This window comes from Balaenoptera ricei, unplaced genomic scaffold, assembly GCF_028023285.1.
Source record: "Balaenoptera ricei isolate mBalRic1 unplaced genomic scaffold, mBalRic1.hap2 scaffold_354, whole genome shotgun sequence".
Classification (NCBI taxonomy): Eukaryota; Metazoa; Chordata; class Mammalia; order Artiodactyla; family Balaenopteridae; genus Balaenoptera; species Balaenoptera ricei.
Genome location: NW_026777562.1, coordinates 173,606 through 200,332, shown reverse-complemented (window position 1 = coordinate 200,332; position 26,727 = coordinate 173,606). Strand labels below are relative to the sequence as shown.

Here is a 26,727-nt window from a genome sequence, read left to right as displayed (position 1 = left end):
TGATGGAGGGGCCAAGACTTTGGGATGAGAAATGGACTAGAATCCAGCTCCTTTACTGGCTGGGTCCTTGAGGGCAAGTCTCCCCAGATCCCTTGGCGTCTGTCTTGTCATCAATAATGTGGGGCTTCTTGGGGCAGTTATACTAATGTGAGAGTTGTCATGAAGCTTAAAATGGGATCGTAATGTTGAAGCATCTGACACATCTTCTGCCCCCTCCACTGCACGAAAAGAGGTTTCAGGGTGTCATGATCAGCCTAATTACTGAGCATCATTATTTTCAGGCCCAAGGCTTATTGAGATGTTGCCCTATACCAGACACTGTGCTGAGAGCGGCACGTAAATTATCCCTTTAATCGCCACATCAACCTTATGAGGAATTTATTATCCCCATTGGATTGATGAGAAAAGTGAGGTATGAAAGACTAAACAGTTTGACCAACGCATACATTTAAGAAATGGCTGAGCCCAGATTCAAGGCTTCATTGCCTCCTTTTTTATAGATTTGTAGAGCTGAAAGGAACTAAAAAATCACCTCGGCCACAGGCTCAACTTCCATTTCTCATAACTTAAGACTTTGACAAGTCCAGCTGAAAGTACACAAATTCCTTTCATGTTGTCAGTTTGACAAAAGTTTAATTTAGCCAGACTTTCTACAAGTACAGGTGAGAGTTTCAGTCCCAGAGACCAACTAATACAGGAGATTGAGGAGGGCCCAGCTAACATTCTTTCCATGGGCCAATGCCACACACTTCTGTGGAATATTAGCACCATGAATGGTGAGGGGTGCTGCTTAGAAATAAAAAGTGACAACTCCCAGCTGGCATTTCTGAATACGTGGGGCCTTTCTGAATGAGATGATTTTCCATTTTGGGGAGGAAAGAGTAAGATGTCAGTGATGGCAGGGGCAGGTGTCTGGAACATCCAAAGACAGGAGACTACAGTTTTCCTTACAATTTGAAAATGATAGAACCCTTATATGCATGCATTTCACTAATAATTTATACATCCTAGCTCTTTGAGAGCTGGTGAAAACAGAATCCACAGCATATTCAGAGTGACAATTAAGTACTTAAACAATGAGGCAAAATTCTGAAGAGAAAACAGGATTCTCAAATATATGTTCATCAGCCCACTGAAAAGTTAATGACATTCCATATTCCTTAAGCCAAGCCTGTATATACATATGAATTTTGTCAGTACAGGACAAAGGGAGTTGCAAGTTGAACAATTGCCCAGATAATTTGATTGGGACAGTTTGCTTAGGTCCTGAAAACCAACACTTCCTCTCTTCCTGTCCTTGCCTTTCCCCCAACTCTCACCCCAGTTTCCCCCCAGCATACTATTTTTTTTTAAATTATCCATGTAGGTTTTTTATTTTGTTTGATTATTAATATTATGCCATGTCAGGTGATGGCTATATCTATTTTTTAAGGGTTAGGTATTTTTTAAATTTATTTTTAACGCTTTTATTGGAGTATAATTGCTTTACAATGGTGTGTTAGTTTCTGCTATATAACAAAGTGAATCAGTTATACATATACATATATCCCCACATCTCTTCCCTCTTGCGTCTCCCTTCCTCCCACCCTCCCTATCCCACCCTTCTAGCTGGTTACAAAGCACTGAGCTGATCTCCCTGCCAGCATACTTTTTAATCTGCATTATCTGTATATAACTATATCCACCTTCCACTTCACTTTGACTGTATAGGTGATAGACTTGGCTACATGTGTACATATTAAGGACAGTAGATGTTCAAGGGAATTGGATGGGTGAAGTACACTGATCCAAAGTCTGTTTCTCTCCACTGTACAGCTGCAGCCCGAGGCAAAGTAAACTGTGTGTTTATACATATCTAGTGAATTAATGTGGATACATCAAGTCTAAAATCCTGGCCTTTCTTTTGGGGATCTGGATTATTTGGATGGTTGTCTAGACTTCACTACAGTCATATCCAGATACATAGATGTATTTCCACATATGTTTAGGCCATATAGATGGTCCACATAATTCCAAGTTCAAGTGTTTCCTTCTTTACTAATACCCATCCTTGAATTTTTAGGATGCCTGCATCTCCTTTACTTGGTTTCTGGGATCAGTTAGAGTATCTCTGAGCCAGAGTATTGATTCAGTACTGATTTTTTTTTAACATTTATTTTATATTGGAGTATAGTTGATTAACAATGTTGTGATGGTTTCAGGTGTACAGCAAAGTGCTTCAGTTATACATATACTGGGTTGCCAAAAAGTTCCTTCAGTTTTTAAGTAAAAATAAGTCACATTTTTCATTTTCCCCAAGAACTTTATTGAACAATGCATTCACCATTTTGTTCCACTACCTTCTGCCATTTTTCAGGCAACTTCATAATTCCATCTTCCCAAAACTTTATCTTTTTGAGCAAAGAACTGTTCCAGGTGCCTTTTACAGTCTTCCAGGGAATTGAAATTTTTTCCATTAAGAGAATTTTGTAAAGACCAAAATAAATGGAAATCCGAAGGTGCACTGTCTGGTGAATACGGTGGATGAATCAAAACTTCCCAGCCAAGCTGTAACAGCTTTTGCCTGGTCATCAAAGAAACATGCGGTCTTGTGTTATCTTGATGGAGGATGATGCGTTTTCTGTTAGTAATTCTGGATGCTGTTCCTCAAGTGTTGCTTTGAGTTGGTCTAATTGGGAGCAGTACTTGTTGGAATTAGTCGTTTGGTTTTCAGGAAGGAGCTCATAATAGAGGACTCCCTTCCAATCCCACCATATACACAACATCACCTTCTTTGGATGAAGACTGGCCTTTGGTGTGGTTGGTGGTTTATTTCACTTGCCTCATGATCACTTCCGTTCCACATTATTGTACACTATCCACTTTTCATCTCCCGTCACAATTTGTTTTAAAAATGGAACGTTTTCATTATGTTTAAGTAGAGAATTGCATGTGGAAATATGGTCAGGAAGGTTTTTTTTGCTTAGCTTATGTGGAACCCAAACATCAAAGCGATTAACATAACCAAGCTGGTGCAGATGATTTTCTTTGCTTGATTTGGATATTTTGAGTATGTTGGCTATCTCCCATGTGGTATAACTTTGATTTTTCTCAGTTACTGTCTCAATTTGATCACTATCAACTTCAACTGGTCTACCTGACTGTAGAGCATCATCTACTGAGAAATCTCCAGCACAAAACTTTGCAAACCACTTTTGATGTGTTTGATCAGTCGCAGCACCTTCTCCATATACTGCACAAATCTTTTTTTCCATTTCAGTTGCATTTTTACCTTTCTTGAAATACAGCATAGTATGCCAAAAATGTTGCTTTTTTCTTCCATCTTCAGTATTAAAATGGCTACCCCAAAATTCACCAATTTTGCTAAGTTTTTTTAAATGCATGCTGCTATGACAGCTGTCAGAATACAATCTAACAAAGTTGTTTCGAATGAAGTTAAAGACAGGTAAGCGCTACTAGAGCCATCTTACGGAAAAAAATTAACACACTTTTTGGCAAACCCATACACGTATCTATTCTTTCTCAAATTCTTTGCCCATTTAGGTTGTTACATAATATTGAGGAGAGTTCCCTGTGCTATACAGTAGGTCCTTGTCGGTTATCCATTTTATTTTATTTTTATTTTTTTAAACTGTTCTTAAGGAATTTATTTTTAAATTATAAGATTTACAATGTTTTGATTATGCAAAATAGCATAATGAAAATTAAACCAAATCAACAAGCCAAAAGAGAAAGATAACTTAGTTTTCTTGAATATCAGTACTGAAACCATCATTGTAAGCATCTGATGTTCCAGTCATGTCTTACGTAGACATAAGTATAATAATTTCAAATGTTTCACTTGTGGGTTTAATTTCTCATTTTCAGCTTTTATGAACTGTAATGTAATTTATTTCAAATCCTATTATAATTAGTCTTTATACTGCAACAGCAGCAAATGGCCCATGTGCAATCAAATGTGGAACTGGGGCACAACTTCTAGCCGCAGACAGAAATTATACACTGCATTCAGTACATTAGAGTACGTTATATTAACCAGAGCGAAGGGTTTAGTACACTTATTGCAGGGTTTGTATTTCTTTCCCTTTGAGCTGAACCAGCTGAGCTTCTGAGCTGACATATTACTGCTGTGGATAGTAAGGCTGCTGTGGTGGCTGAGGGGAGGGGTATGAAGGCTGCTGGGGTCCTGGGTGCGGAGCCTGTCCAGGGCTCTGGTGATACACTGGCGGATATGGCATATTATACTGGCCGTATGCATAAGGATTATAGCCCATGGGCATGGGCATTTGGCAATACCCAGGATACCCTGGATAGGTGGGGTACGGGGGTCCCTGGGCCTGCAGAGGAGGAGCTGAACCAGGAGTTTGTGATGGAGCTGGTGCAGTGGTCCCAGTACTCGCTGGAGCTGGAGCTGAAGCTGGAGCAGTAGCAGGAGGAGTTTGATTTGCTGGAAGCACAGGGGGTGGAGGCCGGGCTGGGGGCTGAGGCTTAGTAGGCGGCTTGGTTTTTGGCGCTGGAGTTGGAGGTGTTGGCTTGTGTCCCCCTGCTGGAGAGGACTGATACGCAGGTGTAAGAATTGAAGGAGCACTGGGTTCTCTGGCAATGCTTTGTTGCAAGTCCTTTAAGAGTTCATCCCTCTCTGTCTTCCGTGCAAACACTATATCACTGCATTTGTTCTAGAACCTGACGAGTATTTCAGTCAGCTCATTGTAAAACTTTGTGCCCTCCTTCAAATTAGCTACAAGTTCAACAAAGTTGTCATACGCAGCAGCTAAATCCTTCAAAAGTTCTTCTCTTAAATTAGCTTCATTGTTAGACTGTTTCATTTTTGAAAATTCCTGGTGTGAGACCTGAATATTTTTAAGAAGTCCTTCTTGTTTCTTTAGAGATTCTTGGACTTTAGTTGTAAGACCGCCATAGATTTGATCCAGTTCAATAACAGAAATAGCTTCTTCATTTATCACACCACCTTGAGCCAGAGCAGTCAAAATTTTGCTCATCATGTCAAAATTCACTGATTTCAGGTCATTCTCCAGCCCCTCTCTTTCCTTCTTTACTTCATCAAGATTTGTCAGTAAGGATTTTAAGACATTTACAACCTCGCTGTCCTGCATGGTCTTCGCCGGTTTAGCAGACGGGATGGCAGCATTCAGCTCCGGCTCCGGCTTACAAAGAAGTGCAGTGGTGTCCTGGTGAGCCTGGTAACGCTCTTTCACCTGTCCATCTGCTTGCACAGCTTTATCCAAAACAGTTCTGAAGTTGCTTCCCTCTGCTTTTAAAGGCTTATAGAGTTCATTGGATGGCGTCCTTTGCCAGCGTTCCTTGAATTTTGCTCTTAAATCATTGTCAGTTGTTTCTTCTTCATCCATCAGTCTTAATGACTCGTCTAGGATTTCTCTATTTCTTTGTAGAAGTTCAGGTAGCTCTTTGATCAGCTGATAAACAGTCTGAATGCCTCCCTTTTCAATCACAGATGTGGACTTAGTCAATATAGACTGAGGTACAGTATCTCCAGATATATCTTCAATTGCTGCTGGAAGATTAAGTGAAGCTAACACTCCATTTGCCAAAGTGGTGGCTTCTCTCATTTGAGCAATTGATCTGTTAACTAAATCAGCTTACTCTGATAATAGGCAGCCAAAGACTGCTGCACTGACACAGGAACCATCTTCTCAAACAGATGAGTGAATTTCTGGCTGATGGGCACATTGACTGGCGTAGATTTCACAAGTGTGGCTTTGCCAGTAGGGTCTAGATCTTTAAGGTCTGGAACTCGATCGTGATAAGTGAAGTCATTATCCTTCTTTGCTGCAGTAAGGGCATGGTTGATTTTGTCAGACAATTCCTTCACGTTGACATATTCATCATAGCGAGATGTCACTGTTTTAATCAATTCTGTTGCATGCTGTAACCTTGCAATCTCTTCTCCACATTTCTTCTGCTGTTTTGCCAGGATAGACTGGTGATACTCAGCATAGGCCTGCATGATACAGTGCTTTGCAACCAAGACAGGAAACACCTCCTGGAAATAAAAATACTTGGGGAGAGTATCTTTGTACTGACACTGTTTAAAGGATCACCAGAATAATCTGCAGCCTGATTAGCCAGTTAAGCTATGATGGCACCTTTCATTTTATCTCTAGTGGCTTTTAAAAAAAATACTTCTTGGGCCTGTGCCAGCATGATAAGACTGAGGGTCCCGATGGTATCTGGAGATATGTCCACAGTATGCTCTCTATTCACGGCAGATAAAACCGTCTCTTTAATATGCAAAAAGGCACCACTAGCAAACTGATAATGCTTAGCAGCGATTTTCTAAGAATTTGTCCATTTCTTCCAGGTTGTCCATTTTATTGGCATAGAGTTGCTTGTAGTAATCTCTCATGATCGTTTGTATTTCTGCAGTGTCAGTGGTTACTTCTCCTTTTTCATTTCTAATTCTATTGATTTGAGTCTTCTCCCTTTTTCTCTTGATGAGTCTGGCTAGTGGTTTATCAATTTTGTTTATCTTCTCAAAGAACCAGCTTTTAGTTTTATTGATCTTTGCTATTGTCTCCTTCATTTCTTTTTCATTTATTTCTGATCTGATCTTTATGATTTCTTTCCTTCTGCTAGCCTTGGGGTTTTTTTGTTCTTCTTTCTCTAATTGCTTTAGGTGCAAGGTTAGGTTGTTTATTCGAGATGTTTCCTGTTTCTTGATGTAGGCTTGTATGGCTATAAACTTCCCGCTTAGAACTGCTTTTGCTGCATCCCATAGGTTTTGGGTCGTCGTGTCTCCATTGTCATTTGTTTCTAGATATTTTTTGATTTCCCCTTTGATTTCTTCAGTGATCACTTCGTTATTAAGTAGTGTATTGTGTAGCCTCCATGTGTTTGTATTTTTTACAAATCTTTTCCTGTAATTGATATCTAGTCTCATAGCATTGTGGTCTGAAAAGATACTTGATACGATTTCAATTTTCTTAAATTTACCAAGGCTTGATTTGTGACCCAAGATATGATCTATCCTGGAGAATGTTCCATGAGCACTTGAGAAAAATGTGTATTCTGTTGTTTTGGGGTGGAATGTCCTATAAATATCAGTTAAGTCCATCTTGTTTAATGTATCATTTAAAGCTTGTGTTTCCTTATTTATTTTCATTTTGGATGATCTGTCCATTGGTGAAAGTGGGGTGTTAAAGTCCCCTACTATGATTGTGTTACTGTCGATTTCCCCTTTTATGGCTGTTAGTATTTGCCTTATGTATTGAGGTGCTCCTATGTTGGGTGCATAAATATTTACAATTGTTATACCTTCTTCTTGGATCGATCCCTTGATATTATATAGTGTCCTTCTTTGTCTCTTGTAATAGTCTTTATTTTAAAGTCTATTTTGTCTGATATGAGAATTGCTACTCCAGCTTTCTTTTGATTTCCATTTGCATGGAATATCTTTTTCCATCCCCTCACTTTCAGTCTGTCTGTGTCCCTAGGTCTGAAGTGGGTCTCTTGTAGACAGCATATATATGGGTCTTGTTTTTGTATACATTCAGCCAGTCTGTGTCTTTTGGTGGGAGCATTTAATCCATTTACATTTAAGGTAATTATCGATATGTATGTTCCTATTCCCATTTTCTTAAATGTTTTGGGTTTGTTATTGTAGGTGTTTTCCTCCTCTTGTGTTTCTTGCCTAGAGAAGTTCCTTTAGCATTTGTTGTAAAGCTGGTTTGGTGGTGCTGAACTCTCTCAGCTTTTGCTTGTCTGTAAAGGTTTTAATTTCTCCATCAAATCTGAATGAGATTCAGATTTGAGACTCACCCTTGCTGGGTAGAGTAATCTTGGTTGTAGGTTTTTCTCCTTCATCACTTTAAGTATATCCTGCCACTCCCTTCTGGCTTGCAGAGTTTCTGCTGAAAGATCAGCTGTTAACCTTATGGGGATTCCCTTGTGTGTTATGTGTTGTTTTTCCCTTGCTGCTTTTAATATGTTTTCTTTATATTTAATTTTTGATAGTTTGATTAATATGTGTCTTGGCGTGTTTTTCCTTGGGTTTATTCTGTATGGGACTCTCTGTGCTTCCTGGACTTGATTAACTATTTCCTTTCCCATATTAGGGAAGTTTTCAACTATAATCTCTTCAAATACTTTCTCAGTCCCTTTCTTTTTCTCTTCTTCTTCTGGGACCCCTATAATTCCAATGTTGGTGCATTTAATGTTGTCCTAGAGGTCTCTGAGACTGTCCTCAGTTCTTTTCATTCTTTTTTCTTTATTCTGCTCTGCAGTAGTTATTTCCACCATTTTATCTTCCAGGTCACTTACCCGTTCTTCTGCCTCAGTTATTCTGCTATTGATCACTTCTAGAGTATTTTTAATTTCATTTATTGTGTTTTTCATCGTAGCTTGGTTCCTCTTTAGTTCTTCTACGTCCTTGTTAAATGTTTCCTGCATTTTGTCTATTTCCAAGATTTTGGATCATCTTTACTATCATTATTCTGAATTCTTTTTCAGGTAGACTGCCTATTTCCTCTTCATTTGTTAGGTCTGGTGTGTTTTGACCCTGCTCCTTCATCTGATGTGTGTTTTTCTGTCTTCTCATTTTGCTTATCTTAGTGTGTTTGGGGTCTCCTTTTCACAGGCTGCAGGTTCGTAGTTCCTGTTGTTTTTGGTATCTGTCCTCATTGGCTAAGGTTGGTTCAGTGGGTTGTGTAGGCTTCCTGGTTGAGGGGACTAGTGCCTGTGTTCTGGTGGATGAGGCTGGATCTTGTCTTTCTGGTGGGCACGTCCACGTCTGGTGGTGTGTTTTGGGGTGTGTGTGGCCTTATTATGATTTTAGGCAGCCTCTCTGCTAATGGATGGGGCTGTGTTCCTGTCTTGCTAGTTGTTTGGCATAGGGTGTCCAGCACTGTAGCTTGCTGGTCGTTGAGTGAAGCTGGGTCTTGATGTTGAGATGGAGATCTCTGAGAGATTTTTGCCGTTTGGTATTACGTGGAGCTGGGAGGTCTCTTGTGGACCAGTGTCCTGAAGTTGGCTCTCCCACCTCAGAGGCACAGCCCTGATGCCTGGCTGGAGCACCAAGAGCCTTTCATCCACACAGCTCAGGTTAAAAGGGAGAAAAAATAGAAAGAAAGAAAGAAAGAGGATAAAATAAAATAAAATAAAGCTATTATAATAAAAAATAAGAAAAAAATTATTAAGAAAAAATATATTTAGAAAAAACTTTTTAATTTTTTAAAATAAATTTATTAATTTTTTATAATAAAAAGTAAGAAAAAAATTAAGAAAACAATTTTTAATTTTTTAAAATAAAAAATAAGAAAAAAATTATTAAGAAAAAAAATTTTTAATTTTTTACAATAAAAAATAAGGAAAAAATTATTATGAAAAAGTTTATTAAGAGAAAAAAATTTTTCAAGTAAAAAAAAAAAAAAAAAAACGGACGTACCGAACCCTAGAAGTGGTGAAAGCAAAGCTATACAGACAAAATCTCACCCAGAAGCATACACATATACACTCACAAAAAAAGGAAAAGGGGAAAAATTAATATATCCTGCTCCCAAAGTCCATCTCCTTAATTTGGGATGATTCGTTGTCTATTCAGGTATTCAACAGATGCAGGTACATCAAATTGTTTGTGGAGCTTTAATCCGCTGCTTCTGAGGCTGCTGGGAGAAATTTCCCTTTCTCTTCTTTGTTCGCACAGCTCCTGGGGTTCAGCTTTGGATTTGGACCCACCTCTGCGTGTAGGTCGCCTGAGGGCGTCTGTTCCCCGCCCAGACAGGAGGGGGTTAAAGGAGCAGCTGATTCGGAGGCTCTGGCTCACTCAGGCCGGGGGGAGGGGAGGGGTACGGATGCGGGGAGAGCCCGTGGCGGCAGAGGCCGGTGTGACGTTGTAGCAGCCTGAGGCGCACTGTGCATTCTCCCTTGGAAGTTGTCCCTGGCTCATGGGACCCTGGCAGTGGCCGGTTGCACAGGCTCCTGGGAGGGGCGGTGTGGAGAGTGACCTGTGCTCGCACACAGGCTTCTTGGTGGCGGCAGCAGCAGCCTTAGCGTCTCATGCCCGTCTCTGGGGTCCACGCTGATAGCCGCGGCTCGCGGCCGTCTCTGGAGCTCGTTTAGGCGGCGCTCTGAATCCTGTCTCCTTGCGCACCGTGAAACAAGAGGCAAGAAGAAGTCTCTTGCTCTTCGGCAGCTGCAGACTTTTTCCCGGACTCCCTCCCGGCTAGCTGTGGTGCGCTAACCCCTTCAGGCTGTGTTCACGCAGCCAACCCCAGTCCTCTCCCTGCGATCCAACTGAAGCCCGAGCCTCAGCTCTCAGCCCCCGCCCGCCCCGGCGGGTGAGCAGACAAGCCTCTCGGGCTGGTGAGTGCTGCTCGGCACCGATCCTCTGTGCGGGAATCTCTCCGCTTTGCCCTCCGCACCCCTGTGGCTGTGCTCTCCTCCGTGGCTCCGAAGCTTCCCCCCTCTGCCACCCGCAGTCTCTGCCCGCGGAGCGGCTTCCTAGTGTGTGGAAACCTTTCCTCCTTCACAGCTCCCTCCCACTGGTGCAGGTCCCGTCCCTATTCTTTTGTCTCTGTTTTTTCTTTTTTCTTTTGCCCTACCCAAGTACGTGGGGGGTTTCTTGCCTTTTGGGAGGTCTCATGTCTTCTGCCAGCATTCAGTGGGTGTTCTGTAGGAGCAGTTCCACGTGTAGATGTATTACTAATGTATCTGTGGGAAGGAAGGCGATCTCTGCGTCTTACTCTTCCACCATCTTGCCCAGACCTCAGCTGCGATTTTCAATCCTTCATCATTATCCAGGTTCTATTCTGCTGCAATCTGGCTAGCTAAGGCTGCACAACTGAACACCACACAGGTCTTTTCATAACCTTGGCTTGCAAGAGCCAATTTTACAGATCCTCCAAAAGGTGAACCTTTATCAAAAGCATCCTTCCAGGTAAATGTCAAGCAGATCTGGTTTTCAGAAAATGGGAATTTGGGTTCAGTGGAACAGATCTGATCATAATATCTCAGCAGCGTCTCGAGTGCGCCCTTGTGCTTGTCCAGCAGTCAGCCAAGCGCAGTGTGGCACGGCTTGCTGAGCTCCTCTGCCCCGTGCAATACTGGGCCTGCTCCTCTGCGCCACTCGGGTACATCTGCTGGATGAACTTCACCAGCGTCTTGGCCAGGTCTACCTCCGAGGTCTTCTTCAGCTGCACTGAGATGAACGTCACCATGGCGAGTGCCTCGGCCACCCTTCAGGCCAAGGAGACCGTTGGACGGCGATGAAGGCCGAGGCGCGCGGGGTACCAGGTCGGCGGACTGGCCGACCGACGGGCTAAGGGACTTGTGCTCCGGTTATCCACTTTAAATATAGCATTGTGTACATGTCAATTCCAAATTCCCTGACTATGCCTTCCCCCCACCCTTCCCCACTGGTAACCGTAAGTTCGTTCTGAGTCCCTGAGTCTCTTTCTGTTTTGTAAATAAGTTAATTTGTATCATTTCTTTTTAGATTCTGCATTTAAGCGATATCATACGATATTTCTCTTTCTCTGTCTTACTTCACTCAGTATGACAGTCTCTGGGTCCGTCCATGTTGCTGTAAATGGCATTATTTCATTCTTTTTAATGGCTCAGTAATATTCCATTGTATATATGTAAGACATCTTTATCCATTCCTCTCTCACTGGACATTTAGGTTACTTCCATGTCTTGGCTACTGTAAACAGTGCTGCAATGAACATTGGGGTGCATGTATCCTTTTGGACCATGTATTTCTCCAGAAATATGCCCAGGAGTGGATTTTCAGGATTATATGGTAGCTCTATTTTTAGGTTTCTAAGGAACCTCCATACTGTTTTCCGTAGTGGCTGTACAAATTTACATTCCCACCAAGTGTGTAGGAGGGTTCCCTTCTCTCCACACCCTCTCCAGCAGTTATTATTTGTGGATTTTTTGATGATAGCCATTTTGACTGGTGTGAGGTGATATCTCACTGTAGTTTTGATTTGTATTTCTGTAATAATTAGCGATATTGAATATCTTTTCATGTGCCTCTTGGCCATCTGTATGTCTTCTTTGGAGAAATGTCTATTTAGGTCTTCTGCCCATTTTTTGATTGGGTTGTTTGTTTTGATGATATTCAGCCTCATGAGCTGTTTGTAATTTTTGGAGACTAATCCCTTGTCAGTCACATCATTTGCAAATATTTTCTCCCAATCTGTGGGTTGTCTTTTTGTTTTGTTTATGGTTTCCTTTGCTGTGCAAAAGCTTTTGAGTTTAATTAGGTCCCATTTGTGTTTTTTTTTGGCTGCATTGAGTCTTTGTTGCTGCGCGTGGGCTTTCTCTAGTTGCAGTGAGTGGAGGCTACTCTTCGTTGCAGTGCGTGGGCTTCTCATTGTTGTGGCTTCTCTTGTTGGGGAGCATGGGCTCTAGGTGCTCAGGGTTCAGTAGTTGCAGCACGCAGGTTCAGTAGTTGCGGCACGCGGGCCCTAGAGCACATGGGCTTCAGTAGTTGCGGCACGTGGGCTCAGTAGTTGCTGTGCGTGGGCTCTAGGGCATGTGGGCTTCAGTAGTTTTGGCATGCAGACTCAGTAGTTGTTGCTCATGGGCTCTAGAGCGGAGGCTCAGTACTTGTAGCACACGGGCCTAGTTGCTCCGCGGCATGTGGGATCTTCCTAGACTAGGGATCAAACCTGTGTCCCCAGCACTTGCAGGCAGATTCCCAACCACTGTGCCACCAGGGAAGTCCCTCCATTTGTTTATTTTTGTTTTTATTTCCATTATTCTGGGAGACGGATCGAAAAAGATATTGCTGTGATTTATGTCAGAGAGTGTTCTGCCTCTCTGACAGTTTTATAGTGTCCAGTCTCACATTTAGGTCTTTAATCCTTTTTGAGCTTATTTTTGTGTATGGTGTTAAAGAATGATCTAATTTCATTGTTTTCACATGTACCTGTTCAGTTTTCCCAGCACCATTTGTTGAAGAGGCTGCCTTTCTACCATTGTGTCGTCTTGGCTCCTTTGTCGTAGATTAATTGACCATAGGTGTGTGGATTTATTTCTGGGCTTTCTTTCCTGTTCCATTGATCTATGTGTTGGTTTTTGTGCCAGTACCATACTATTTTGATGACTATAGCTTTGTAGTATAGTCTGAAGTCAGGTAGCCTGATTCCTCCAGCTCTGTTTTTCTTTCTCAAGATTGCTTTGGCTATTCAGGGTCTTTTGTGTCTCCATACAAATTTTAAGATTTTTAGTTCTAGTTCTGTGAAAAATGCCATTGGTAATTTGATAGGGATTGCATTGAATCTGTAGATTGCCTTGGGTAGTATAGTCACTTTGAGAATATTGATTCTTCCTATCTGCAAACACGGTATATCTTTCCATCTGTTTGTGGGTTTTTTTTATTTCTTTCATCAGCATCTTATAGTTTTCTGAGTACAGGTTTTTTACCTCCTTAGGTAGCTTTGTTTGTAGGTATTTTATTCTTTTTGATGCAATGGTAAATGTGATTGTTTTTGAATTTCTCTTTCTGATCTTTTGTTGTTAGTGTATAGAAATGCAACAGATTTCTGTGTATTAATTTTGTAACCTGCAACTTCACCAAATTCATTGATGACCTCTAGTAGTTTCCTGGTAGCATCTTTAGGATCTTCTATGTATAGTATCATGTCACCTGCAAACAGTGACAGTTTTACTTCTTCTTTTCCATTTTGGTTTCCTTTTATTTCCTTTTCTTCTCTGATTGCCATAGCTAGGAATTCCAAAACTATGTTGAATAAAAGTGGCAAGAGTGGACATCCTTGTCTTGTTCCTCATCTTAGAGGAAATGCTTTCAGCTTTTCTTTTCTTCTTGTTTTTTTTTACAATGATACTTTATTTATTGATAGAATAATGAATATAATTGAAATGGGAAGATAAAATCACACTAATGACATCAAAGAAAAAATTTATAGAATATTGGAAATTAGAAAGAAGTTTTAAAATTTAGATTATTTTTTATAAACAGAAAGTAAGAAGTGTCAAGTGGCAGCACTGTCAATCCAATCATGTCCAATTGTTCTTTGTTGTTCCTGATACCACATGTTATTCACTTTGACACTAAAACTCACCACTGGAGTTAAAATGACTCGGCCCAACCAAAGTTCTTTTGTTAAGAGTGCAGAGTAGCAGTAAGACAACTAGACAGTGATCAGTTAAATGGCATTTTTCTATATGCCAAGAGTTGTGAGACTTGGCACTTAAATCTTAGTTAACAACAAAAAAAAATCATTGTCAGATACTACAGCTCTATAGGGAAATTGAATCACAGAAGAGAATCCCAGTCTTAGAAATGTGATTCACATAAATTTAATTGATTCATATAATACAAATAGTCCAGAATTGACTCATATAAATAGTCCAAGAGAAAATCATATCTGTAAGAGATTTCAACCATTCATTTGAAAGAGAAGGACTCTTCTATTGAAAAGAAAATATAGATTGGGCAGGGAGAAAGGTGATCACTGAATAATAGAATACCTTGACTAAGAAGCTGAATTAAACAAAACTGTAGTTGTTGAGAGTTTCTTCAGTGTTGAGGATAATTAAGATATATGGCCAACTCTGAATTCCTCCACAAAATAAGATTATCTCAAATTTAGAAGTCATCCATATTTTGAAAAAGAAAACAAATAGTAAATGAAAGAATTAATTAGCTAAGGAGGTTGAAGAAGATTACCACGTGAGAGGTTGGTGATATTGTTCCCTGCGGGGCGCATCTGCCTGTCTCTCAGTGATGGACATCATTGCCGCGGTGAACAAGAATGGAAACTAGAAGACAGTTTACAGAGAAGCGTTTCTTTGTTAAATAGAGACCAATTTCAGATTTGGGAGAGCAATAAAATTTGTCACACATGATTGACATAACAAGCAGTGACAGTTTTCCTTTGATACTTGCAAACTGTTCCAGCTGTACAGCACATGACTGATCTACTGGAGGTAAGGGGTATCAGTAAAGGTGGTCAGAGACAAAAAAGGAAAACCAAAATATTTTGAACCCCTTGCATAAGTGAGTCTCTTAAATTGTGAGTCTGTTGAACACTCACATGACCAGTGGGGAAAAAAATACATTATCTTAGAATATATGATTATGTGTGTTTGTGGGTGTGTATATCCACACACCTCACCTCACTCACCGGCCCCAGGAGAAAAATAACCTGCTTTATTTCATTTATCCCAAAGGTGATGGATTCTCTAAGAGACAATGATGAACAATATGGGTTTTCTTGTTTTGTTTGTTGACAAAGACAACTCTAATAAGCCCAAATCAATAAAATGTGTCAAAATGTTTTATACAACTTACACTTATGGAATCAGAGTGTATGTTACTTGAATATCACAAAGTTTTCTCCTGCTTTCTGGCATCATCCTTCCCTTTACTAGTCAAATTAAACAGCTCAAATACTCATTCTATACATAGGAGGGTCATAACCCTCCCTCACCAGTCCCTCCACTACCAGTGTCAGTGGCCACTTGTGATATCGGGTGTGGTTGGTTTAACGCTTACTTCTGACCCACTTCTCTTTGCATCTCAATTATCCATGATCGCTGATCTCGGAACCATGTCCCAGCTCTGCCACAGGCCTCTGCTCCCTTTATCCCTGGCCATTGCCTGGATCACCAGGATGCTCTTCCTTCTTCTTTCATTTGTTGAAGGACAACGTACATAAAGTTAATGTGTAATAGACCTTAACCAATCATTTTATGTGTAAAAGAGAGGGTTTAATAGTCAAATAAACAATTTTCAATCTAATCTCACACATCACTGTTCTTAGAAATATACAAGCATTCTTCTCCGTATGGAATCCCTCACCATTTCCACTTGAAGTTCTAAGCCTCCTACTTGCATGTCTGCTTCTTACGAAATCCATAAAAAAAAAAACAACAAATCCCACAAAACAAAACAAAACCTAAAATAAAACAAGCAAACCAACCCTACAAAACAAAACAACGTCCCTGCTAATGCCATCAATATGTCACATACTTATCACTTTACTATGTAGTCATTTAAATCTATGCCTAAAATATCTCTGATTTATGTTATACTTATCTTTTACAACTTTGCAATCTATCAATTTTTTCTCCCTCTAACAAAATACAGTTTTGTTTCAAAAGGAAATTCAGCTTTCCCTTTAGGCCCATAAGTTCATATAGCAACAGATTTTAATATATCATTTCTCCCCAAAATGTAAAGATGTAAAATATAGAGGATAATGGAGATTGTTAAAAAGAAATTTTAGACTACATTAAAATTATAATAAAATGTAATAATGCTAAGGCTACAAAAATGAAAACAGTAATCTAGAAAAAGAATTGTGTTTGCTATACTAATTCAGTGCTTATCAAATACCTATTTTGAGATAAGCAGGGGATTCCCAATGGAAGAAATGTCATAAACAAGTTGCAAAGGGAAAATTTTGGATCATCCTTGATTTTTTCTGAATATCAATTAATTTCTTAAGGAATACCTACAAATGTGTTCCTTTGATTTTCATAGATCAGGCATAGCTCCTCCTTTTTTTTTTTTTTTTTAAAACATCTTTACTGGAGTATAATTACTTTACAATGTTGTGTTAGTTTCTGCTGTATAACAAAGTGAATCAGCTATACGTATACATATATCCCCTTATCCCCTCCCTCTTGCGTCTCCCTCCCACCCTCCCTATCCCACCCCTCTAGGTGGTCACAGAACACTGAGCTGATCTTCCTGTGGTATGTGGCTGCTTCCCACTAGCTATCTGTTTTACATTTGGTAGTGTACATATGTCCATGCCACTCTCTCACTTCGTCCCAGCTTACCCTTCCCCCTCCCCATGTCCTCAGGTCCATTCTCTACGTCTGCGTCTTTATTCCTGTCCTGCCCCTAGGTTCTTCAGAACCAGTTTTTTTTTTTTAGATTCCATATATATGTGTTAGCATACAGTATTTGTTTTTCTCTTTCTGACTTACTTCACTCTGTGTGACAGACTCTAGGTCCATCCACCTCACTACAAATAACTCAATTTCGTTTCTTTTTATGGCTGAGTAATATTCCATTGTATATATGTGCCACATCTTCTTTATCTATTCATCTGTCAGTGGACACTTAGGTTGCTTCCATGTCCTGGCTATTGTAAATAGAGCTGCAGTGAACATTGTGGTACATGACTCTTTTTGAATTATGGTTTTCTCAGGGTGTATGCCCAGTAGTGGGATTGTTGGGTCATATGGTAGTTCTACTTTTAGTTTTTTAAGGAACCTCCTACTCTTCTCCATAGTGGCTGTATCAATTTACATTCCCACCAACAGTGCAAGAGGGTTCCCTTTTCTCCACACCCTCTCCCACATTTATTGTTTGTAGACTATTTGATGATGGCCATTCTGACCGGTGTGATGTGATACCTCATTGTAGGTTTGATTTGCATTTCTCTAATGATTAGTAATGTTGAGGATCCTTTCTTGTGTTTGTTGGCATTCTCTATATGTTCTTTGGAGAAATGTCTATTTAGGTCTTCTGCCCATTTTTGGATTGGGTTGTTTTTTTCATATTGAGCTGCATGAGCTGCTTGTATATTTTGGAGAATAATCCTTTGTCTGTTGTTTCATTTGCAAATATTTTCTGCCATTCTGAGGGTTGTCTTTTCATCTTGTTTATGGTTTCCTTTGCTGTGCAAAACCTTTTAAGTTTCATTAGGTCCCATTTTTTAATTTTTGTTTTTATTTCCATTTCTCTAGGAGATGGGTCAAAAAGGATCTTGCTGTGATTGATGTCATAGAGTGTTCTGCCTATGTGTTCCTCTAAGAGTTTTATAGTGCCTGGCCTTACATTTAGGTCTTTAATCCATTTTGAGCTTATTTTTGTGTATGGTGTTAGGGAGTGTTCTAATTTCATTGTTTTACATGTAGCTGTCCAGTTTTCCCAGCACCACTTATTGAAGAGGCTGTCTTTTCTCCGTTGTATATTCTTGCCTCCTTTATCAAAGATAAGGTGACCATACGTGCATGGGTTTATCTCTGGGCTTTCTATCCTGTTCCATTGATCTATATTTCTGTTTTTGTGTCAGTACCATACTGTCTTGATTACTGTATCTTTGTAGTATAGTCTGAAGTCCAGGAACCTGATTCCTCCAGCTCCGTTTTTCTTTCTTAAGATTGCTTTGGCTATTCGGGGTCTTTTGTGTTTCCATACAAATTGTGAAATTTTTTGTTCTAGTTCTGTGAAAAACGCCATTGGTATTTTGATAGGGATTGCATTGAATCTGTAGATTGCTTTGGGTAGTATAGTCATTTTCACAATGTTGATTCTTCCAATCCAAGAACGTGGTATATCTCTCCATCTGTTGGTATCATCTTTAATTACTTTTATCAGTGTCTTATACTTTTATGCATACAGGTCTTTTGTCTCCTTAGGTAGGTTTACTGCTAGGTGTTTTATTCTTTTTGTTGCAGTGGTAAATGGGAGTGTTTCCTTAATTTCTCTTTCAGATATTTCATCATTAGTGTATAGGAATGCAAGAGATTTCTGTGCATTAATTTTGTATCCTGCTACTTTATCAAATTCATTGTTTAGCTCTAGTAGTTCTCTGGTAGCATCTTTAGGATTCTCAATGTTTAGTATCACGTCATCTGCATATAGTGACAGTTATACTTCTTCTTTTCCGATTTGGATTCCCTTTATTTCTTTTTCTTCTCTGATTGCTGTGGCTAAAACTTCCAAAACTATGTTGAATAGTAGTGTTGAGTCTGGGCAACCTTGTCTTGTTCCTGATCTTAGTGGAAATGGTTTCAGTTTTTCACCATTGAGAACGATGTTGGCTGTGCGTTTGTTATAAATGGTCTTTACTATGTTGAGGTAAGTTCCCTCTATGTCTACTTTCTGCAGGGTTTTTTTCATAAATGGCTGTTGAATTTTGTCAAAAGCTTTTTCTGCATTTATTGAGATGATCATATGATTTTTACCCTTCAGTTTGTTAATATGGTGTATCACATTGATTGATTTGCATATATTGAAGAATCCTTGCATTCCTGGGATAAACCCTATTTGATCATGGTGTATGGTCCTTTTAATGTGCTTTTCGATTCTGTTTGCTAGTATTTTGTTGAGGATTTTTGCATCTATGTTCATCAGTGATACTGGCCTGTAGTTTTCTTTTTTTGTGACATCTTTGTCTGGTTTTGGTATCAGGGTAATGGTGGCCTCGTAGAAAGAGTTTGGGAGTGTTCCTCCCTCTGCAATATTTTGGAAGAGTTTGAGAAGGATGGGTGTTAACTCTTCTCTAAATGTTTGATAGAATTTGCCTGTGAAGCCATCTGGTCCTGGACTTTTGTTTGTTGGAAGATTTTAATCACAGTTTCAATTTCAGTGCTTGTGACTGGTCTGTTTATTTTTTCTGTTTCTCCCTGGTTCAGTCTAGGAAGGTGGTGCTTTTCTAAGAATTTGTCCATTTCTTCCAGGTTATTCATTTTATTGGCATAGAGTTGCTTGTAGTAATCTCTCATGATCCTTTGTATTTCTGCAGTATCAGTTGTTACTTCTTTTTCATTCCTAATTTTATTGATTTGAGTCCTCTCCCTCTTTTTCTTGATGAGTCTGGCTAATGGTTTATCAATTTTGTTTATCTTCTCAAAGAACCAGCTTTTAGTTTTATTGATCTTTGCTATTGTCTCCTTCATTTCTTTTTCATTTATTTCTGATCTGATCTTTATGATTTCTTTCCTTCTGCTAGCCTTGGGGTTTTTTTGTTCTTCTTTCTCTAATTGCTTTAGGTGCAAGGTTAGGTTGTTTATTCGAGATGTTTCCTGTTTCTTGATGTAGGCTTGTATGGCTATAAACTTCCCTCTTAGAACTGCTTTTGCTGCATCCCATAGGTTTTGGGTCATCGTGTTTTTATTGTCATTTGTTTCTAGGTATTTTTTGATTTCCCCTTTGATTTCTTCAGTGATCACTTCGTTATTAAGTAGTGTATTGTGTAGCCTCCATGTGTTTGTATTTTTTACAGATCTTTTCCTGTAATTGATATCTAGTCTCATAGCGTTGTGGTCGGAAAAGATACTTGGTACGATTTCAATTTTCTTAAATTTACCAAGGCTTGATTTGTGACCCAAGATATGATCTATCCTGGAGAATGTTCCATGAGCACTTGAGAAAAATGTGTATTCTGTTGTTTTGGGGTGGAATGTCCTATAAATATCAGTTAAGTCCATCTTGTTTAATGTATCATTTAAAGCTTGTGTTTCCTTATTTATTTTCATTTTGGATGATCTGTCCATTGGTGAAAGTGGGGTGTTAAAGTCCCCTACTATGATTGTGTTACTGTCGATTTCCCCTTTTATGGCTGTTAGTATTTGCCTTATGTATTGAGGTGCTCCTATGTTGGGTGCATAAATATTTACAATTGTTATACCTTCTTCTTGGATCGATCCCTTGATATTATATAGTGTCCTTCTTTGTCTCTTGTAATAGTCTTTATTTTAAAGTCTATTTTGTCTGATATGAGAATTGCTACTCCAGCTTTCTTTTGATTTCCATTTGCATGGAATATCTTTTTCCATCCCCTCACTTTCAGTCTGTATGTGTCCCTAGGTCTGAAGTGGATCTCTTGTAGACAGCATATATACGGGTCTTGTTTTTGTATCCATTCAGCCAGTCTGTGTCTTTTGGTGGGAGCATTTAATCCATTTACATTTAAGGTAATTATCGATATGTATGTTCCTATTCCCATTTTCTTAAATGTTTTGGGTTTGTTATTGTAGGTGTTTTCCTTCTCTTGTGTTTCTTGCCTAGAGAAGTTCATTTAGCATTTGTTGTAAAGCTGGTTTGGTGGAGCTGAATTCTCTTAACTTTTGCTCATCTGTAAAATTTTTAATTTCTCCATCGAATCTGACTGAGATCCTTGCTGCGTAGAGTAATCATGGTTGTAGGTTTTTCCCTTTCATCACTTTGAATATGTCCTGCCACTCCCTTCTGGCTTGCAGAGTTTCTGCTGAAAGATCAGCTGTTAACCTTATGGGGATTCCCTTGTATGTTATTTGTTGCTTTTCCCTTGCTGCTTTTAATATTTTTTCTTTGTATTTAATTTTTGATAGTTTGATTAATATGTGTCTTGGTATGTTTCTTCTGGATTTATCCTGTATGGGACTCTCTGTGCTTCCTGGACTTGATTAACTATTTCCTTTCCCATATTAGGGAAGTTTTCAACTATAATCTCTTCAAATATTTTCTCAGTTCCTTTCTTTTTGTCTTCTTTTTCTGGGGCCCCTATAATTCGAATGTTGGTGCGTTTAATGTTGTCCAAGAGGTCTCTGAGACAGTCCTCAATTCTTTTCATTCTTTTTTCTTTATTCTGCTCTGTGGTAGGTATTTCCACTGTTTTATCTTCCAGGTCACTTATCCGTTCTTCTTCCTCAGTTATTCTGCTATTGATTCCTTCTAGAGAATTTTTAATTTCATTTATTGTGTTGTTCATCATTGTTTGTTTGCTCTTTAGTTCTTCTGCGTCCTTGTTAAACATGTCTTGTATGTTCTCCATCCTATTTCCAAGATTTTGGATCATCTTTACTATCATTTCTCTGAATGCTTTTTTAGGTAGACTGGCCTATTTCCTCTTGATTTGTTTGGGCTGGTGAGTTTTTACCTTGGTCCTTCAGCTGCTGTGTACTTCTCTGTCTTCCCATTTTGCTTAACTTACTGTGTTTGGGGTCTCCTTTTCTCAGGCTGTAGGTTCATAGTTCCCATTGTTTTTGGTGTCTTCCCCCAGTGGATAAGGTTGGTTCAGTGGGTTCTGTAAGCTTCCTGGTGTAAGGGACTGTTGCCTGTGTTCTGGTGGATGAGGCTGGATCTTGTCTTTCTGGTGGGCAAGACTGCATCCAGTGGTGTGTTTGGGGGTGTCTGTGACCTTATTATGATTTTAGGCAGCCTCTCTGCTAATGGGTGGGGTTGTGTTCCTGTCTTGCTAGTTGTTTGGCATAGCGTGTCCAGCATTGTAGCTTGCTGGTGGTTGAGTGGAGCTGGGTCTTTGTGTTGAGACGGAGATCTCTCGGAGAGCTCATGCTGATTGATATTATGAGGGGTCGGGAGGTCTCTGGTGGACCAATATCCTGAACTCGGCTCTCGCACCTCAGAGGCTCAGGCCTGACACCTGGCTGGAGCACCAGACCCTCTCAGCCCAGTTCATGCCCTTCCCATCACTCTGCCAGCTCCTGCCTCCAGCTTCCCTCCCTTTGGGTTTGATCTTTACTTCCCACACTGGGTGGGGGGCAGAGGGCAGTGCAGAGGATGCCAGCAGGCAGTTGCCCCACTGCGTCCTCATTCACACCCCACGCCAGGCTTGCTCCATCTCTCCCAGTCACGGGGCAGAGTCCTCAAAGACAGCCCGACTGCCGGAGAGATCCACAGATCCGGCGAGGAGCTTTGCCTGCATTCTTTTTCTGAGATCATGGATCATCTTCACTATCATTATTCTGATTATTTATTTCTGGAAGGTTGCCTATCTCCACTTCACTTAGTTGTTTTTCTGGGTTTTTTATCTTGTTCCTTCATCTGGGACATAATCCTCTGCTGTTTCATTTTGTGTAACTTTCTGGGATTGTGGTTTTTGTTCTGCAGCCTGCAGGACTGTATTTCTTCTTGCTTCTGCTGTCTGCCCTCTGGTGGATGAGGCGGGAGGGACTGGTGGTGGGTAGAGCTGGGTTTTGTCCCTCTGGTGGGCAGGGCTGTGCTCAGTAAAACTTTAATCTGCTTGTCTGCTGATGGGTGGGGCTCTTTTTCCTAGTGTTGGTGGTTTAGCCTGAGGCAACCAAGCACTGGAGTCTATAGGCTGTTTGGTGGGGTTAATGCTGGCCTCTGGGAAGCCTCATGCCAATGAGTACTTCCCAGGACTGCTGCTTCCAGTGTCTTTGTCCCCACAGCGAGCCACAGCTGCTCCCTGCCTCTGCAGGAGACCCTCCAATACTAGCAGGTAGGTCTGGCCGTCTCTTATGGGGTCACTGCATTTTTCCCCTGGGTCTTGGTATACAAAAAATTTTGAGAGTGCCCTCCAAGAGTGGAGTTTCTGTTTCCCCCAGTCCTGTGGAAGTCCTGCAGTCAAATCCCACTGACCTTCAAAGCCAGATTCTCTGGAGACTCCTCATCCCATTGCTGGACCCACCAGCTGGGAAGCCAGACATGGGGCTCAGAACTTTCACTCCATTGGGAGAGCTTCTGCTGTATAATTGTTTTCTAGTTTGTGGGTCACCCACCTTGCAGGTATCGGATTTGATTTTATCGTGATTGCGCTCCTCCTACTATCCCGTTGTGGCTTCTCCTTTGTCTTTGGATGTAGGGTGTCTTTTTTGGTAGGATCCAGCGTTTTTTTTGGTCAGTGGTTGTTTAGCAGTTAGTTGTGATTTTGGTTTTCTCTTAAGAAGAGGTGAGTGCCCATCCTTCTACTCTGCCATCTTGAGGTAATCCTCAGTACTGATCTTGAGAGTAAGAATGGGGGACAGGCATGGATTCCAAAAGAAGGAAAAGAGCTCCCACTTTGAGGAGCTTACACTCTCATTTTACACTCAGCTGTTGCCCTATTGCCAAGCAGCAGGATGAGAAGAATATTCATATTGACATACTGGCAAACATTTACATGTTTTTAAATGAATTTAATTTTTCAGTTTTTAAGTGACCTTCAGTAGATACATTCCTATTGGTGATATAACACAAGGAAGCTGGTATTTGGAAAATTCACTCATCTATTTGATTTCCTCTCAAGAGCTAATTCCGAGGTGTGCATTTTACTCATGGCTACATGTAGTGATTAGATAAACTAGATAACTGTTAAATCTCTAAGGTAACTGTTAAGTCTGAGCTAGTTTAAAATGTGATTGCAGGGGTTCTACCCTAGCCACGTTTTCTACTGATCTGTTGCTCTTTGCTTTTGGGATCATGGAAAGAAAGAGAGGGGGAGAAATGTTGAGGGAGAAGGATAATGGTATATGAGGAGCACTCCTTAGAAGTTTGAACTCACTGGGTTGTAGAATTAGATATAGATTCAGAGACTTCCCCTCCCCCAAATCACTGAAGCTGTGATAAGAGTTAATAGGTGCTACTACCTAAGGTATTCTCTTTCTTAGTCCACTCATGGAGCTAAGCAACAATGTAGACATGAAAAATGAACTTTTATTTGAATTTGAAGCACATCGTTTGAATTTTTTTCCTACAGCACATATATGGTCTGGCTGAGGCATAAATTGAGAGATTGGGAAAGGATAGTCTTTGATTTAGCTTTTGCCACCAACAAATCACATGTGAATAAACAAGAGTTAATTGAATACAATACATAGCAAAAGTCAAATGCTGTATTTGTAAGCATTTCTCCAAAGGTGTGAATATTGCAGTCCCCAACCCACCGAAAACAAAATCAAAACCGTTTATTCACACTAGTGGGTGTGTTTAGCCCTAGGTACCCAGTGTTGGCCTGGCCTTTGTAATTGACTTGAGTGCTTCTGCCCCAGTCATTACAAAGCTCCCATCTCAGGGCAGGACAGTGAGGAGTCGGGCATGAGTCTTGCTGATGGCTTGTCTTTTCCAAAGCGTGTTTTGTGGAACTGGGCCTTTAGGGCTGCAGTTTCCTGCACAAATCTTGGCCTCCGTATTTTCTCCTGCAGTCTGGTTTCTGGTTTGGATGCGCCCAGATGACCGGTGACACCCCACAGGAAGTAAGTGTATAAAAGTCCAGAGGCCACGGTTGTTCATGGGAGGAGGACTACCTGGCAAAGGTGGGTGGTTTCCATGTGGAATACTGTTGAGTAGTGCTCCAGGGCAGGGACTGACCAAACTCTTTTAGTGGTCGAGGCACTTGTCTGAATTTCTTGGGATGAAAATCATTCCCAGCAGGTCGCTGGTCTCATCTGGTTGCAAGGATAAGTCATGTTTCTTCTGCATCTTTTCAACACATTGACCTTGCAACGTCTGCACGTGGAAGCGTCTCAGAAGTGTGACCAGGGTGACCTTCATCATCACCATGGCAATGTATTTTCCCACACAGGCCCGGGGCCCAAAGCCAAATGGCTGAAAGTACCTGTAAGGAACCTAGGAAAATGATCAGACAATTAGCCAGAGAAGTAAAGGCTAGAGTCATGCATATCTGTTTGATTCATCCTGAAAACACTGTGAGTCAGAATGCTCGGTTTCGGCGACTTGGCCATACTGCTCCTTCACGGAGAGGAATGACTGTAACTCAGATAAGCCTCTTTCTCCCTCCAGTTTGATTCACCCTTTGTGATATGGACACAACTTCAAACAATCCCCAGTTTTGCTTTTCATGTAAATATTCAACTAGCTCTGTGGGAAGGCCATGGCTTTACTGCTGTTCTGCCAGTCATTGAGGCAAAGATTTTTTTTGTGCCAGGCCATATAACATGATGAAAAGGACTAATTTAGGCAAACTTGTGGATTCCCCACCTATTAGTGCCAAGGATCTAAATATTTTTAATCCCCGTTTGGGCTCACATAGTGCCTGACACGTAATAGATGCTCAATAAATTATTTTTGACCAATTACCAACATGGCATGGGTTGCTTATATAGAAATGGAATGAATTAGAGAACTGGTTTAACTAAGATCATATCTCTTCCCCATATGCAAATGGAAAAAGGGAGCACAGCGGGAACTATTTGGATAATTCAGGTTAAAACAAATCATTGCCCAGAATTTGACATAATGGAGGCATAATCACCAGTACACTTCAGTTATAGAAAAAGAACAAGATGAGGCTTGTTAGAATGGGGCCTAGTGCTTGTGGGGCCATTTGGGAAACCAAAGGCCCACTGCGAAAACCAAATCTTTTCTTCTCATTTGATTTCCATCTGAAGCAGAAGTGGATTTCCTTGACTTAGATGATGCTACGGCTGAATCTACATGGTGACAAGGTGATAAGTTTAAATGGAAATATGGGTTGGTTAAACAAAATTCGCCTCATTTTAGGCAAATTAAGGGCCTGAATTGTTCACCTTTTGACATACTGTGTGGCCTCCATGAAGACATTCCTGAGAGCTGGAGAGCCAGCCTCCTTGGCTTGAGGACAGACATGGTGGCCATGTTCCAAACTAGGGGAAATGTATTTTCCTAGTGAGGTGTGAAGAGAATGAGTAAATAGAATGAAATATACACGGTGCAAAGACAGAAACAGAGAGGATTTAACAGTTGACATTTTCAAGAGTGGCAAACTTAGTTTTAAGGAAGGGCTCTTACATTCTTGGCAAAGTTTTCAAGAGTAAATTCATTGGGCTTGGGGAAAAACTCGAGTCTATGCATTCTTCCAATATTCAGGATAATGTTAGTCCCCTTTTTCACTGGGTAGCCATCGATGACATCATCCTCTAAGGCTTTGCGCATGACCAGGTCCACAACAGGCTGGTACCGCATGCTCTCATAAATAAAGTTTTCCATCACTTTTAGTTTTTGAATATCATCATTCCTTATGTCTCTTTCACCTGTAGAAGAAGATAAAATAGTCAAAGCTCAGGTTAGTTTCAATATACGATCAGTATTAAAAATACTACACTTTCGATAGAACAGTTTTCTCTTGGTTGAAAAAATTTATATCTATAATTCTAATGTAAACCAGCAACCTGGGTAAAATATCTTATGTTTGGTCCACAGAGTATCTTATGAAAATTCAGATTTGAAGTCAATTTTCTTAATACCTGGGGTTTTCGTATTAAAGTCTAAATTTCTAGAAAAAAAAAAAAAAACAGGTAAAATTGGACCCACATCCC

The 26,727-nt window shown here is 40.3% G+C and overlaps 2 pseudogenes; both read right to left on the bottom strand.

Moving 5' to 3' along the window:
- Window positions 1-4,121: 4,121 nt before the first annotated feature.
- On the bottom strand, window positions 4,122-11,192 carry LOC132358768 (programmed cell death 6-interacting protein-like; annotated as a pseudogene).
- Window positions 11,193-24,790: 13,598 nt separating this feature from the next.
- The window catches only part of LOC132358767 (aromatase-like), a 31,489-nt pseudogene continuing 29,552 nt past the window's right edge, over window positions 24,791-26,727 (bottom strand).